This window comes from Canis lupus, chromosome Y (genome assembly GCF_048164855.1).
Source record: "Canis lupus baileyi chromosome Y, mCanLup2.hap1, whole genome shotgun sequence".
Classification (NCBI taxonomy): Eukaryota; Metazoa; Chordata; class Mammalia; order Carnivora; family Canidae; genus Canis; species Canis lupus.
Window position 1 is genome coordinate 4,737,401 of NC_132877.1, and position 16,625 is coordinate 4,754,025.

Consider the following 16,625-nt stretch of genomic DNA (forward strand, 5'->3'; position numbering starts at 1 on the left):
CTTTGTAGGCCGTGAAGCGAGTTGTAAGGCCTCCCTTGGCTGAGTTGGCCAAGCGCACCTCTGCTCTTTCAGCTGGCTCCGGGCAGTGCAGCTCCCATGCAGTCTTTATGATCGAAGCACTGCAGTGCGGACAATCGGACTGAGCACTTAGGATTGTATTATTAAAAACATATTTTTGCTGGAGAGTTTACCAAAATGAAATGTCTTGCCCCTATTGGTCTTAGGAGAGATCTGGCTACTTTACAGCTTCACAATTAAAGAACTTTGGAAATCCAGTAATTTATCTACGCCTATCAGCGGTGCTTGCACACAGATTTCTTTCCGAGGATATGTGTTTGAAAAATGCATAGCTTGTATACCAGAAGAATCTCTTGAAAGTCTTCTCCAAGTATTCAAGCATATGATGATTTCAGAGCTGTTTTTTATTACCCTAATGGTTTAATTGCCAACGGAATCTGTGCCGTCCTCCACATCACAGTTAAAAACAGAAGTCCTTTATTTTCCCAGATCCATGGTGGGGAAAACTTCTTTTTTGACCATATCCCATTTAGACGGGGGGTCATAAGGGCCTTGTGCAATTTTAAGTTTTAATAATTGTTGATGAACAGAGGATTGATGCAGATACCTTAATCTGATTATTCATTCATCAAACTCCGATTCTTTGGAGGAACTCAGGGTCAAGTTCACAAACTCAATTTACAAAATTGCTCAGCAGCATCCAGGGAGCATTTCACTAAGTTAGAAACTTGTACCTCTGAAAATTTGCAAGAATGCGGAAGGCATTTGCTCTTAATGGAACACGCCTTTATATATAGAATGAAATCGTTGCAATCAAATGCACACATGAGCTTTTTAAATCTGAAGGTAACCCAATAAATGCCACAGGCAGAACAACCCACCTCTTACAATGTTGGGGCATTTCTGGATGGATTGGGTCTGAAAAACATTTTCCCTTCCCAGAGTAACATTGCGGTGTATTTTCTTATAAAAGTTTCTTAGAGGAAACAAAAGTTTCTTTGTTTTTCATGTTCTTAATCGATCAGTAATGAAGTTTATTTAAGATATGGGGGTTAAACTCCATGTTCTTTATTTTTTCCTATTGATCACCAATCACTGCATCACACTGATTGAGGAGTCCCTCTATTAGTGCAGATGGTGTAATGTTAGTTCTCTATTGTGTCATATTTCCATTCATGGATTGGTATATTCCTGGGTCAGTTCCTTCCTGCTTTTCCAATCATGAATTACCCATTTTTGAACCAATAGTTATAATTGTCTATAGAATGTATCTAAAGCAAACTTCAGGTGTTTCTCTATAAACTTCAAGCATGTTTAACTTTACTAGGTACCACTGATTTCACGATAATCCATAATTTTAAAAAGTATTCTAGGTCATTTCTAATACCTTCAAATATAATAGGACTTTTACATTGATCCTTGTGGTAGCCTAACTTAAAATTCTTGCATTTGTTCAGTAATTGGTCGGTGGATTATTTTAAGTTTTCCACATAGCAATCATTACATCCATTACAGCAATCATTACATAGCAATCATTACATCCACAATCAATGATAGCATTTGTTTTTCTTTCCAATCCTGATCCTTTTAATAAATGCATGCCCTTATTTTATTATATAGCATGTGGCCTTCCATGCAGAATATAAGAAACGATTTCTGTCTCACATTTGCTATGAACTATATACGTTTGTAGTAGTTTATTAGGTAAGATGTTTACATCTTTTCCGGTATAACTGATGGTCAGTATCACGAATGAGTATTGAATTAAATGTTCACTAAATTTGCTCTAGGGAGACATTGACTTTTTTCTTAAATGATTTCACATCTGGGACAATTGGGTGGCTCAGCTGGGTAAGCATCTGCCTTCGGCTCAGGTTATGATCTTAGGGTCCTGGGATTGAGTCCTGCATCGCGCTCCCTGCTCATTGGAGAGTCTGCTTCTCCGTTTCCCTCTCCACCATCCTCTGGTGGTGCTCTTGCTCTCTCCCTCTCAAATGAATAATAATAATAGTAATAATAATCTTTAAAAAAGAGATATCATATGTATAGCTTATAACCAATAATAAGTTAGGTTTGTAATATTGTGAGTTCATTCCAGTCCTTGTGAAGACTAAAGCTTAGCCTGTTTTTATGAAGATACTGTTGAATAGATAAAGAGCAATTTGGCAATTGATCCTTAGGTTGATGGTGTAGTTCTTAATTATCAGAACATATTATTAATAATTTGTTACTGGATAGTGAGACGTAATGTTTCCGTATTACACTTCATAAGACTGAAATGGACTGGGTCAGTGGTAGCTTTGATCTCACACCACACTTATTAATTTATCTAATATCCTGAATGACATTGATAAGTATCAGTGGGTAGAGTCACAGAACTTCCAAAACAGCGTATCTTGTACAAATTTGCTACCGTTATAACGTCAATGCAGTGTTGATACAAATGACGTGCATTTCCTGAGAGGCATAAAGGCAGCAAGTGCCCCAAGATGTTGTTCTGGAGGGATGCTTTGGGCACGGCGCAGACCAAAACTGTGTCTCTGACTTGAATCACGTGGCCTCGTCTATGCAGAGTCGTGGGATAAATAAGCTTGACCTTCAAGTCTGTGTTTTAGTTGTAGCTTCTGTTTGAGTCTGGTCAATGCTTTACAGTTTACCTGGGACCACTAGTCTGTTTTTGTTTTCTGGAATTTCCGATCTTGTTGTAGTGTGCTTTGGTGGCTATTGTGATGCGGATCTAATCATCTTCCTGCAAGAAGCCTCCAAGGTGACTTCTGGAAAAGACTCCCCACAAATTCAGATCAGCTGGGCAGGCATCACTTCCCAGTGTGTCTGCTTTTTCACAGTGATCTGAAGATCATCTAAGCTTTGGGTTGAGAATGTGATCTCCCACGAGGTTTTCAGGCATCATGTTCTGAAATCTTATATAATTAAATGGTCCTCAGGTCTCACCAGGGCCCTCATTCAAGTCATATATTTACTTTTTAAAAAATATCCGAGTTTTGTTCAACTCGCAAATAACTTAAGTCTTCTCCAGAATGAAATGAGGACTTTGAATGAGGATCCACTTGGGCAACATTGTTCTTTATGCAATGAGCAATGAGGATTCTCTGTTCATTATTTGTTCGTAAGAATTGAGTTCTTGTTCTTTGCACCTTGTTTCACCTTTTTTTAAAAAAAGATTTTATTTATTTATTCATGAGAGACAGAGAGAGAGAGAGAGAGAGAGAGAGGCAGAGACACAGGCAGAGGGAGAAGCAGGCTCCATGCAGGGAGCCCGACATGGGACTCAATCCCAGGTCTCCAGGATTACACCCTGGGCTGCAGGCAGCACTAAACTGCTGCACCACCAGGGCTGCCTTGTTTCACCTTTTGACGAGGAATCCACATTTGCTATTCAGACAGGAGTCCTATACCCAGGCTTGTCATGCCTTTTTGCATCTGGAGAGATGCCTCCGTGGTGCATATTTTTAGGGAAAAGTGTAGGTGACTACTCTCTTGGGACGGACAAATTTCCATCTATTTCATGCAAAAAGAGGCCAAAATACAAGCTCCATTAAGTCATTTTCCTTTGGTGACTTATGGCCCTTGTATCACAATAAAATAATGTATTCAAGAGAGGCGTTGAGTTGAAATTAAATTCTCAGGGGTTCTGGTTCTGATTTTAAAATTTTCCAAAGAATTATAGTGCTGTGAGGTCTCAGTGTATTCCTTTAGATGGTAAGTGAAAACCTCACCTGCTGGTGACAATGGATGCTGACTTCTCCTCACTCTTTATTTCCAAGGACTTTTTTTAAAATAAATTCTTTCAGTTTCATAAATTTGCATCCTGATAATCTTGCAACGAGAGTCAACAGTAGTGTGAAATGGAGACCTTTCATGGAACAAATATTTTTCTGGAGTAAATTAGATTTTTGAGTGCTAAGATATTACATACAGACAATTTCCCCTCCACCTTTATCCCAAAAAGAAACAGAAACCATTTTAGGTTTATTTCCTAAGAGCTTTAACAATGAAGATTTCAGATTTATGTTAGCTAAGTGCCACCCTCTCTTTGGCCACGATTCCAAGCTTTGGGACTATCTCTACATGTACAGTTTCCTAGTAAACAAAGACCTATTTCATGAAGCTTACCACCAGTATTTTCTAGTTTCATGAAACTCAAGTTTCGTTAGAACTGATGGTAGAAACACACTTGAGAAATTGCTCTCAGACCTGAGAGGGAAATTGAGATGAAGTTTCCTTTCTTCTTTTTTAGCCAGTGTGCCTGGAGCTCAGGGCCAAGTTTATATATAATTATAGATTCTTGAGCTTATTTTTTTTTCATGTAAATATTCACTCTAACTTCTTGGCTTTTGCCTTCTTAGTCCTTCTTAGTGGCTTGGGATTTCCTTTATCCAAATCATGTATTATTGAGCATTTTCAAATATTTGTATTATAAAATATTAAAGAGCTCACTTTATAGTTTTACAGTACAAGAAGATCAGTTTACAGTTTTTAAAACTTAATCTAACCTTCGTATATTGAAGAGTTCCAGACCAGACACCAGGAAATGTTTTCCTTTTTTTTTTGTTTTTCTAAATTTTTTTTTTTTATGATAGTCACACACACAGAGAGAGAGAGAGAGAGAGAGAGGCAGAGACACAGGCAGAGGGAGAAGCAGGCTCCATGCACCGGGAGCCCGATGTGGGATTTGATCCCGGGTCTCCAGGATCGCGCCCTGGGCCAAAGGCAGGTGCCAAACCACTGCGCCACCCAGGGATCCCAGGAAATGTTTTCCATATGGGACCAGAAATTAAATAGTTTTGGCTCTAGGGACCTCGTGGTCCTTCTAGTAACTACTTGGGTTGCCTGTCGTTACGTGGAATTTGCCACAGGGAACGCGTAACCAAATAGGCAAGACTATGTTCAATAAAACTTGATGTATAGACACTAAAATTTGAAGTTCATATAATTTTCATGTGCCATGAGATATTCTGCTTCCTTTAACTTATTTAACTTATGCTGATTTAAAAATGTAAACCCCAGTCTTAGCTTGTGGGCTATATAAAAACAGGCAGTGGGTAATGAGTCCAAGTTGACCAAGGCCATTGTGGGTCACACAGTATTGAACTTGACAAAAAACCCATTTTGGATCATATCTGGTACTTGCCATGAAGAAGTGCTTATTCTGGGTCATACCCAGTAGGAAACCTGAACGGGTGCCTGTTCTGGATCATACCCAGTATGTAACTTGAAGGGGTGCCCATTCTGGGTTATACCCACCACGTAACTTGAAGAAGTGACTTTACAATCCTGCATTCAGCTCTCCTGACCTTCTTACCCATCTAGACAAATTAGAGATACACGTCTACATTGTCCCACGTATCTGGGAGTTATTTATACTAATATTCAAGAACATGTTTTCAAAAGATAAAGTACATATGAAATAACACATACAGACCCTTTATAATGATTAAGAATCACTAAACTGGGGATCCCCGGGTGGCTCAATGGGGGGATCCCCAAGTGGCTCAGTGGTTTAGCGCCTGCCTTCTGCCCAGGGCGTGATCCTGGGGTCCCGGGATCGGGTCCCATGTCGGGCTCCCTGCATGGAGCCTGCTTCTCCCTCTGCCTGTGTCTCTGACTCTCTTTCTCTCTGTGTCTCTCATGAATAAATAAATAAAATCTTAAAAAAAAAAAAAAAAGAATCACTAAACTGGTACTCAGTAACACCAAAGGGCAGCTTGGTGATTTATTAGGATGATAATATTTTTCATGAAACAAGGGCATCATTTAGGTTCACTTAATGATAGGCTCATTCTGCTGTTAAAAAAATGTATGACTATTCCATGAATACATTGCTCTTGCATAATTTTCTGGAAATTTTCCCACAATGTTGTGAGAAAAGCTGATTTCCAACAGATCCAAACTGATAAAGTTCTCCACAAAACGTTCAGTCTGCCATTGCCGGAAATCTGCTGTCTTTTCCTAGCAGTGCCACAGGATGCTTCTCAAATATCATCAAAGACTTCCTGATGACAGCAGAATGTTCTCATTTTTCACCACAGATGATGGAATAATAGAGTCATGCCCATGACTGCACACTTATGGCTCTGGATATTGTCACCCCAAGCCCTGATCTTCAGATCATTCATGGTTTAAAGATTGCTCACCAGCCTCACTTATCTACTTAATGAGCATGAACTGATTACTGATTGTCTGTTATACTTTGTGCCTGGCTCTACAGAAACAAATATTTCTGCTGTCCTCTTACATATTAATAATTACCATGGAAATACGTTCTTCAGCTTTGCGCAGTGGCAGTATCGTAGCCAATGAGGTTTATCCGAGGCGTGATTATTGCTCATTGGAAATACATTCTTCATTTATTTGGATTTCATCTTTAAGAGCCATTGGGTGAGCTTCTAAGTCCAGTTTAATATTATGCTACAATTGTGTAAGTCAATCGCAATCTAGACCTGCCATGTTCAGACACCACAGAGAACACTTGGATTTAATTGTCAAGGTTTCTGAAACTCTCCAAATGATACGTTTGATGTTACTTAAGCAAAATGCATTTTAAAGCTATATTTTGCCATACATATCCAAATTGTGAAATATGGTAACTGCACACACTTTCAATTAACTTACCACTTAAACGTGTGAATATAAGATGAAATAAATGGAAGCTGATTATTTCAATATGCATTTTTCAATGTGGCTGTAACTCTGGCATTTAGACCCAGGTAACAGACAATTAAATACCCAAACATGACTGCAGCATACATTTAAACTTTAAAATTAACTCCCACAAGATAGCTTCAAACGCTGATTGCATCATCCGTAAATGACTGTAATCCAGCTGCATAAATATTGATGAACTTCTCAAGTTTGGAGTTGCTACTGTTGAATTTTACTACGTTCCATTTGCAATTCTAAAATGGAAATTCTTCCCTGGATCTTGGAAAAGTGCCATTATTAAAGTGGCCCAAACAGGTCACATTCAATAATGTAGGTGATAAGAAAGAGCAGATGTGTGAATAGAATGGTGTTCTATGCATTTAGCTCACTCCGTCTCTTAAGTATGCCTGAAAAGTCTGTCTTTTGACAGAGCCTGCAGATGTAGCCAGAGATAATTATTTCGTGTGAGGACACTCTCAGCAACCAGAATTAACTTTTCATTTTATTAACAATTAAAATAGCAATGTACTTACTATGTATCTCAGAGCGGCTCCTAAGAAAATTTATCCTGAGTGAGGGTTGATTTTGCCAAAAATTCAGGGAGTCTGGAGAGCTTTGACCATAATCAGCATGACACCTAGGCCAGAACAAACAAGATGTTATTTTCATAGGCAGCAAAGCTATGTGAGGAAGATAATTTTCCTCTCACTTGACTTTCGAAGAACAGGTCTGAGGGCTGTGAAGGGTTTTGTTTGGTTGGTTTCTGCACATGGGATAAAATATTTGATGAAGTGTTCACTTCATTAATAGATGTATTCTGAAATGTAGAGCCAACACTCAGGCATTGGGCCAAGGTTGGTTGGTTGGCTGGTTGGTTGGCTGGTTGGTTGGTTGGTTTTGGCTATACAGATGGGAAGGTGCCAAATGGGTATCCACTTTAGCTCTTCACGTTTGGGACAATTTCCACGTATTGCCATTTTTTCTAGAAAGACTTACTCAAGGACAGGAAAAGTCTAACAGAACTCTTTTTTCCCGTGACGGATGGGTTCTGTTTTTAAGTAGACCTCCCATGGGCCTCCACTTGCACATATAGACATGCACCAAGCCCTAAACAGAAAGTACTTCACACTCCTATCGCTTCCCTTTGAGTCTTGAAGCGGTTGTGCATTGTAGACAGACTCCAACATAAATTAAATATTACAATCTCAGGTTGAATGAATTCATCCAATTGGATATATGTGGTTCAGTGGGTGGCCAATGTGGTACCGCTCCCCCCTCAGCCAGTCAACCTAGACAATTTGGGGGGTAATTTGGGGGGACAGGAAGGAATGTCACCCTCTGAAAGATGTAAAAGAAGGAAATCACACCATTTTAAGTAAAATCCTGAACTCTGGGGGAAGCAATGTTGTACCTGACACCGTGTGGATACCAGGAGGAGTCCCGTGTCCATGAATGTGTTGGTTGGGAAGGATACCATTTGATTGTGCAAGCTCCACTGACAGTTTTGGACAAAGCATTGGTTGAGTTTTTGGGATGAGATGTTGACAACAGTGGACCTCCTGCTAGTCTAGGTGGAGCTCTAACTCTATGATGGGACACCCTGTTCACACCGTCCTCACAGGGCACTCTGGTGAGCACTCTCTGACTCTAGGAAGATGCAGACTGATACCACTGGGCAGCTACTTTGCCAGTGACCCTCAACTAGCCAGGGCTGGAGTGGCTATGAAATGTCCTAGCTTCTGGGCCCCCAGAGGGCTCAGATGGTTAAGCGTCTGTGTTTTAATTTCAGCTCAGGTCATGAGCTCAGGGCTCTGTTATGGGCGTGGAGCCTGCTTCAGATTCCCTCTCTCCCTCTCCCTCTGCCCTACCTTACCCCCTTGCTTTTGTGCATGTGCTCTATCAAAAAAAAAAAAAAAATCCCAGCTTCTTGACCCCTTTGTTGGACAACTTTGAGAGCTGCTCTACAGTTTCTTGGAGGACTGAGCTCCTATTCTCCACAAGGGTACTCACTTAACACAAGCTTTATTGACTTTTCTCTTTCCCCTGTCTCCCAAATCCATGTCCTTCTGAGGGAGAACCACCTCTCAATTAAATGTTGTGCATCTTAATCCTTGCCTGGGGAAGTGGATTTGCTTTGGGGGGAGTCAAAATGAGACAGTGCCTGTGACTGAGAAGCAGGACCCTCACCTGAACCAGTGAACATACCACCGAGTGCTAGTACTACTGTTGAGTAACTTTCAAGTTAACACTCAGTGGATAAATGCATTTGAAGGAGTCCCAGGTTCTTGTTCACTTAACTGGTGATTCTACACAATAAGTGGAATTTTGCCCTGAGTTTTATGAGATTCAATTCAACCTTTGCATTACCATTTAACACTACTCCCCAATCCCCTCCCCCCATCATACACACACATTATCCACTGCTTTGCTCTGTCACACAGCCGTGGTGTTATCTGGTGTCCAGTTACAAGTATCTGTTGTTGAAAAAGTAGGCTGCACATTTATTAACTGTATCCTGTTCTGATTCTGTGGACCACACAAATGAGATCAATAATTTTCTATCTGGGTTTCAAAGATATGATTTCAGGCCGCAGTTCCTAAAAGTTGACTGAGTTTATTTTGTTCATCAAGAAAACACTCAAAATCCCCTATGATTCTGCATCCCTGGGCCAGTTCAGCTGTTGGCAGGCTTTCGGGGAAAAGTGGCCCAACACCTCTTGCTGCCCACACAGATGGAAGGACGCTGCTCACTGTTTTAACCCTGGACTGCAGGATCTAGACAGCCATCGTTTAGGATTTCCCTTGGATCTGAAGCTAATGTTCTTGATAAATAAGATGTAAAATTATTTTAAAAGTCAATAGCTACAATAATGTTAAAAAATAAATGCCTTGAATGTTTGAGAGCGCAAGGGAAAATCTGCCTCTCAGACTCCATTTCATGCAGAGCATAGCAGGAGACTTGTCTGAATGTGACGTGACCCCAGAAGTAGACTGTAAAACCATTTTCTGGGTGTAGGTAATTAGAGAACACACTGCATGCAGCAGTCAGGGCCATCAGGAAAGAGATGACATGCACAAACTGGGTCACTGTGCTACAAAGTCTGGGTTTTAACATCATACTGAACTTCCTTAATTAAAATAAAAATGTACATTATATTTTAATTGTCTCTTTGCTTCTAATTTTAACTTGTAAAGCCCTTAGTACACTGGAGTTAATCAATGCATACACGTATCTTTTTAACGATTTCATTCATTTATTTGAGAGAGAGAGCACATGAAGGCAAAGGGGCAGAGGGAGAAGCAGACTTCCCACTGAGCAGGGAGCCTGACTTGGGACTCAGTCTCAGGACCCTGGGATCATGACCTGAGCCAAAGGCAGCCACTTACCCTACTGAGCCACCCAGGAGCCCCAATGCATAGATATTTTTGAATGAAAGAACACATTATGTGTGTATGTGTGTCTGTGTTTCATTCTGCTTTGTACCTTTTTAACTAACCCCTGATTATTTTGTTGCACATACACTTTCTTTTACTTGGTCCTAACGATAAGACAAAAAAGAGCTTCCTCCGTTTTCCTAACAGCAGCACAATGAAAGCAGCAACAACAACCGAACACTCAAAATGGTGAATGTGTGCCTTGTGCTTTTTTGGAGGGGAGCATTCAAGGAGGCATTGCCATTTACAGACTTACATGTAAAGAACACAATGTGGAAACTGATGGAGCTATTTCAATAATTCCAATACTGCTTCATCCACCCGATTTTCTCCACTGTGATATAAATAAACGCACGTAGAATAACACTTGGTATCCCGGACAGTTCTTGCTTCAACACTTGAAACTGAACGTTTACTTTGTAAAGTGAGTTAACAGCTGATGGGTGTAAAGGTTTGTGAGTGAAAAAAAAAAATCTAACTGAATACCCAGTACTGCTATGGATAGAAGGTGGATGATAATATAAGGAAAAATTGGGATGTTTCCTCTCAAGCATTTACACTGACATTGTATGTGTCATTACCTACCTACCTACAACTGGCACTTTGCACTTTTCCATCAAGAAGTTCCCACATTTCCAATTCTCTACATCTTGCATGGGTGCTTTACACCTAAGATTTCTTAGGATACACCACAAATACCTGTCTAATAAATTTGTGACAACTCTGGCGATACTCTATTTTGCCCCTGGTGTTTCAAGCTGGCGAGAACAAATTTAGGGTCTTCTGATAAGGACACAGTTTTGGAATATGGAGTAGCTAACTTGAAACTCATCCAAGTGATTATAATTACCCAGAGCACTTCATTAAAATGGTGTTCTTGTCCAGGGAAAGTCTCGTGACACGGCACTCAAAACATAAAGTAATAAACTGTAGTGACCTTCATTATCTTTCCAGTGTATATATTTGACCAGAAAATAGTTGACCTTAAACTGATCTTATCTATTATTTATCATTCTTTGGTTGCTGTGAGATTGCTTAATTCCCAGGTCTCAAATTTTACTGTAAAAATTGTTTGTTTCTTCTGGTAATTCTTTTTCTATCTTAACACCTTCTTAAAACAATCAATTTTATATAAAAGAAATGGTAACTTAAGTGATTTTTAAAATGAAGATTGGATCTCTTCTAATGCCTTTTATGACCAACAGTCTTTGGTTAATGCTTAATAACTTTTACTGTCAAGACATTCTTTCTAATCTCAAACCTAACTTTCCCTGGTTGGCACTTACATCCATTCATTCTAGCTCTATGAAGATTAAGAAGAATTGGCCACAGTTCTCTCCATAATAACCCTTCATCTGCTCGATGACAATTACGGAGTCAGCCTTCCAAGTAAATGTCTCCGACCTTCTTTGCTTTCCCTCAATCCCACTTTCACTATTGCGCACATAGGTTGTTACAAAAGGAGGAGGTGAGCTGCCTTTGAACATGTCCTTCTACAACTTCTTCCTCCTTCTCTGCAAATGGTAATTTTGAGAGGTTGGCCCATCTGCTCAACCCCAAATTGATGAGCACTTGCTCTGTTGTTGGTTATAGTTGATTGATTCAAGATCACATTGCCAATTCAGGTTGGACCTTTGTCAGATTCATCAACAGACTGAAATCTGGAGTGGAGTCACAGAAATGGGCACTTTTGGACTGTTTATGGGGTTTGTGGCTACATCTTCTTTAGGTGCGGTCTTTGCAGTTGCCCTTGTGCCTGGGCTTTGGGGTGTTTTTCCAACAGTTAGTGAGAAACTTAATCCACATTCAAATTCCTATTTAGTGCTTCAAGTAACAAAAATAATTGTCTGCTTCTCGAAATCAGAAGTATCCTAATACATATTTCAATGTCCCACTTCTCAATAAAAAAAGAAAGAATCCTGCCCAGGGTTGTTATGGAAGGATTGGGTGAGCACATAACATAGCTTTCTGTTACTCTGGAGGAGGAGATGGTGTTCTCCGATCACTGCTGTTGACTGAATATCAGAAGTGGCATGGATGACACTTTCTAAATTACTTGTTTACACCTAGGTCTCCCCTATTTACTGAAGTGTTGGAAGGAAAGGATAGAGGTTTATGCACTTTGGTTTTGCCACACATTCCATTGGGATGGAGCTGCAGGTTCCCAGCACATGTTTCCTGAAAGTTTTAACACATATAAATAAATGTGTCCTGTCCAAAGAAAAGAGAACTCCAGGCACTTTGACCGAAACCCTATAACCAAAAGAACAAATGACCTAGTGTGTGCGCAGCATGAAAAATATTTACATTGGAGCTCTAACAGCTCTTGAGAGCCTACGGTAAGGAACAAGGTAGACTAGATTCTTTTTGGATGCTACAATATTAGGATGGAGAAGAAAACTAATTTTTTTAAAATTATATATATATATATTTGTTATTGAAAAAAACTAAAAGTACAACAAAATAGATAAGCCTTCTGGACACGTTTGTATGGAGAGGCGAGAGGGGAAGATTAGGTTAGACATAATCATGGGGAGGTGGTTGTGTTCCTTATATCCCTCTCCTCGTCCTGCTTATCTCACATCCTGCTTTATCATTACTAATATTTTAGTGCTAATCACAGTGTGTGATGACATAATTTGTACTTACTCATCCGGTTATGTTGTGTCTCTCTACATCCCTTGTGACTCACACGGCCCAGGATCACGTCTGTGTTGTTTTCTCTTGTGTCCACAGAGCCAAAATGGTGCCCGGCACATGGTAGGACCTCATAGTTCTTGTTAAATATGTTATGTTGATGGTTCCAGAGCAGATGGAGGCAGGAGTCTGTCTGGGAGCTGTGTCTCCTCGCAGGCTCCTGCAAGGAAGGAGCGAGATTCGGGTCATGGATGAAGTCACTGAGCTGGTGCAACAGGCATCTCAGTCTCTGGAGCCTGCCTCTCCCTCTGCCTGTGTGTCTCTGCCTCTCTCTGTGTACCTCCCATGAATAAATAAGTAAAATGTTTTTTTAAAAATATTAAAAAAACATTCAGGGGCATCTAGTGATGTAGTCGGTTAAGTGTATGACTTTTGATTTCGGCTCAGATCATGATCTCAGGGTCCTGAGATCGAGCCCAGGGTTGGGCTCATGTGGTGGGCATGGAGTCTACTTAATTAAGACTCTCTTCTCAAAAAAAAAAAAAAAAAAAAAAGACTCTCTTCTCTCTGTCTCTGCTCCCCTTCCCCTCACCCTTTTTATAAACAGAGGGAGGGAGGGAGGGAGGAAAGAAGGGCATTCCTCTATAGAATTTTGTGTCTTAAATGAAATAATGAATGTGAAGCCCTCAGTGAAATGCTGGATACACCCTGACACAGGAGATTTCATCTCCAATGCCAGCGGGCATGGCTCCAGATAGCAGAACTGAGGGACGTTTTGGTGAACCAGAGAGTGAACATTCCTTTGAGAGGGAGCAGCAGCTATCCATCAGCTCCAAACTCTGACCTCCAGGCCACAGAAGTCCAGATATTGCCACATCTTTAAGTGACCTTCCAAGACCAGCAATAGCAAATTCGGGCTGTTAATGTGATTTTTTTTTTAATACTTGCAAATGATTTTTTTTTTTTTTTACCTTGTGCTCCGCAAGTGAACACATCTAAGGGCTGTGAATATCTATCTGACACCAGCTCAGGACCTCTTAGGAAGTATATTCTCTTGTGATCACCGCTACTGTGCCAGCCTATTACGATGATGGGTATTGGCTATGATTATTCTCCCTCTCTTTTGGGAGCAAACCACTCTCTTCGGAGCTAAAGACACTGTGAGAGAGAAACATAATACATACCGTTATAGAAAGTTTAATACAGAAAATCAGTTAATATGCACAAATATGTACAATTACATACAAGATACAACTGTGTTTATAGTGCCTGGGGGGCTCAGTTGATTAAGCGTCTGCCTTGAGCTCAGGTCATGATCCTGGGATCTTGGGATCCAGCCCCACGTCCGGCTCCCTGCTCAGCAGAGAGTCTGCTTCTTCCTCTCCCTCCGCCCCTCCTCTCTGCTCATGCTCTCTTACTCTCAAATAAAATCTTCAAAAAAAAGACACCAATGTTTTAAAAGGTACTAGGATGGAAGGGAATTTCCTTTTCATTTTAAACACAACTATGATGTGTGTTCTCTGAAGAGCTTCAGAAGAGCTTCACTTCATGGAAGGTGCCATCTGAAATGGATTTCAGCCTGAAGTGGATAATGCCTCAAGAGAGCTTGATATAGGTTATTATTCATGAATGTCATCATCGCCACCATTACATGTAATCAGACAGGTAACCTACTTGTGTACATCAAGTCTCAAAACCTGCTTTAAATATTTCACATTTCTTCAAGGTTAATGAACTTGACACCAAGTATGCAAATTATAAGTTGTTAGGCATTTGAAGAAATGAACAAAGATCTTAACATCTAAGGAAGCTTGCTACAGCGAGGGAACGAAAGCTTCTGTGTGTGTGTAATAGGGCAGCTGTTCCGTGCCTTCTATAAAATATGGGGCTGTTGTTAAAAAGCATCAGTTTCTAATTACGTACCATTAGCATCCTGGGTAACATTCTACTTTGTTCTGCGTTTTAAGGTGTGCGATCCTTATATTCACCCAATAAAGCCAGTGATACTTTGTGCTTCTTTTACAAAACAGATAAGTGAAGTATATAGAAGTCAAGGAATTCACAGGGGGCAAGTGGGCGAACTGGAATTTCAACCCCGGAGTCAAGAATCAGGGTCAACGCTCTTAACTCTTTTCATAAATTGATTTTCTAGAGTTTGTTCTACTGGAGTGTTGCTGACTCTTCGAGCACAGTGGTAGAAGCTGCAGGAAGCAGACGGGTATTATAGCACAATAGGACTTGTGTGAATAATATAATAATATCCTCACACATATTTATGGGCATATTCTATGTATTGGTGGATACACTCCCGTCTTCGGGCTTTGTCTTCCACATCTCTCACCTGTACTTCTGCTTTTAATATTTCTTTTTTTTTTTTCCTGTTAGAATTTCTTGCACAAGGCTATTCAGTTTTCCATGGTATCCTTCTCTTTCTGGGTTTACTTGTTTTTGCTTGTTTAGGAACTCATCATTTTATTTATTTATTTATTTTTTACCGGGGGGCTGGGGGCGGGGGGCACCGAGCCTGCCTGGACCCCAATCCCGCGGGGGCGGAACTCATCATTTTAGATCCAGGCAGCCAATGTGGATTCCTAATTATAACTTAAAAGAAAAATTCTTAAAACTTGTCAATTTTTTTCTCTTGTATTGTCCATTATTTTATGGATTAGGTACTATGGGCTCCAGATATGAGGCTCAGCCTTATTCTATAGATGGCATGACCCCCATAAATGAAACACACTTCCTTCTTCCTTGCTTGAAGGAAGGGTAGCTGCTCCCTCTCAAAGGAATGTTCACTCTCTTCTTCCTTGCTTGCAAGATGTGATGTCTCAACCCTTATTTGTGGCAGCCTGTGGCTAACTCAGGTAGCTTTGGAGGACCAGCAAGACTTTCCTTTTCTTATATCAGGGTCTGAGTGAGGTGGAGACTGTGGTGACCCTTCCCTGCTTATTTGCTAGAAGGTGTCTTCTGTAGGTCTGAGAAGGCCCAGGACTTATTCAGACTTGTAAGTGGCCGGTGTGGTTCCTTGGAGTTCCAGCAGAGAATAGAGACTGTGCAGAAGAATCTATCAGAGAGGTCAATCTTGTGCCCTTGTACTCAAGCTTCAAGGGTGTTTTATCTCTCTTCTACTTCACTGGCTACTGGATTTTGCATGGAAGTACAGATAACTCACCCACAGCATCCACCATCTCACTCTTTACCTGGAGGGCTCAGAAAAACCTAAGTTCTAGGATGACACACTCTCCATACTTTGCAAACATGCTCCCTGGGCATGCTGTTACTGGAGGGGCAGCGATGGGAAATACCTTCCTCCCCTAACCCAAGGCGAACACTTTCAAGTGGCTACATTGTCCAAATCATATTCCAGGAAATTAATATTGCATCTCCAGTATTTCTGGATCGATCACTTGCTGGTCATTTTTGGCACACTCCTAAACCTTACACAAGAGTTTGGTTATGCTTAGGATGGATTCTTACAAATATGAACACTGAATCAAAGGGCATAGGATTTTATGCATTTGGATACGTGTTTCCAAAGGAGTGTCTTCAAGAGTTGTGCTGATTTACAGGACCTCCAGTATCGTCCCATTCTTGTAACCCTTCTTGTCTCATTCATTGTAGTATATAATTTCATTGATTTAAAAAGAAAAAAAAAAAAGAATGACAGTGGGGGCCTTTTTCTCTCTTACTTTATAAAATCTTCTGTAGTTCTTCATAAAGTGTGATGGATCTTTATAATAAAAAAGTTTAAAGTACAGAGAATGCATGAGCAACTCTCTCCAGCCAAAGACTTTTCTTTTTATCCCTCATTTACCTCTCGATCTTTAAAGACTTTGCCTCCCATAGGCTTCTCTCTAGGTTCTGTTTTCTCC

The 16,625-nt window shown here is 40.4% G+C and overlaps 1 protein-coding gene, 1 long non-coding RNA gene and 1 pseudogene across 2 annotated transcripts in view; 1 reads left to right on the top strand and 2 right to left on the bottom strand.

Annotated features, from left to right (window-relative positions):
* The window catches only part of LOC140629137 (uncharacterized), a 37,635-nt gene extending 24,700 nt beyond the window's left edge, over positions 1-12,935 (bottom strand). Inside the window, exons 1-2 of the long non-coding RNA XR_012026997.1 lie at positions 12,766-12,935; positions 7,215-7,318 (exon numbers count right to left, since the gene is read on the bottom strand). This is a non-coding gene — a long non-coding RNA (uncharacterized lncRNA). The remainder of the gene's footprint in view (positions 1-7,214; positions 7,319-12,765) is intronic.
* On the top strand, positions 6,307-6,460 carry LOC140629153 (U4 spliceosomal RNA; annotated as a pseudogene).
* An 829-nt stretch (positions 12,936-13,764) lies between the features above and the next one.
* Positions 13,765-16,625, bottom strand: part of LOC140629080 (patatin-like phospholipase domain-containing protein 4) — a 142,857-nt gene continuing 139,996 nt past the window's right edge. The window contains exon 8 of the mRNA XM_072818492.1: positions 13,765-13,911. The gene's annotated coding sequence lies outside the window, so the exon portion shown is untranslated. The remainder of the gene's footprint in view (positions 13,912-16,625) is intronic.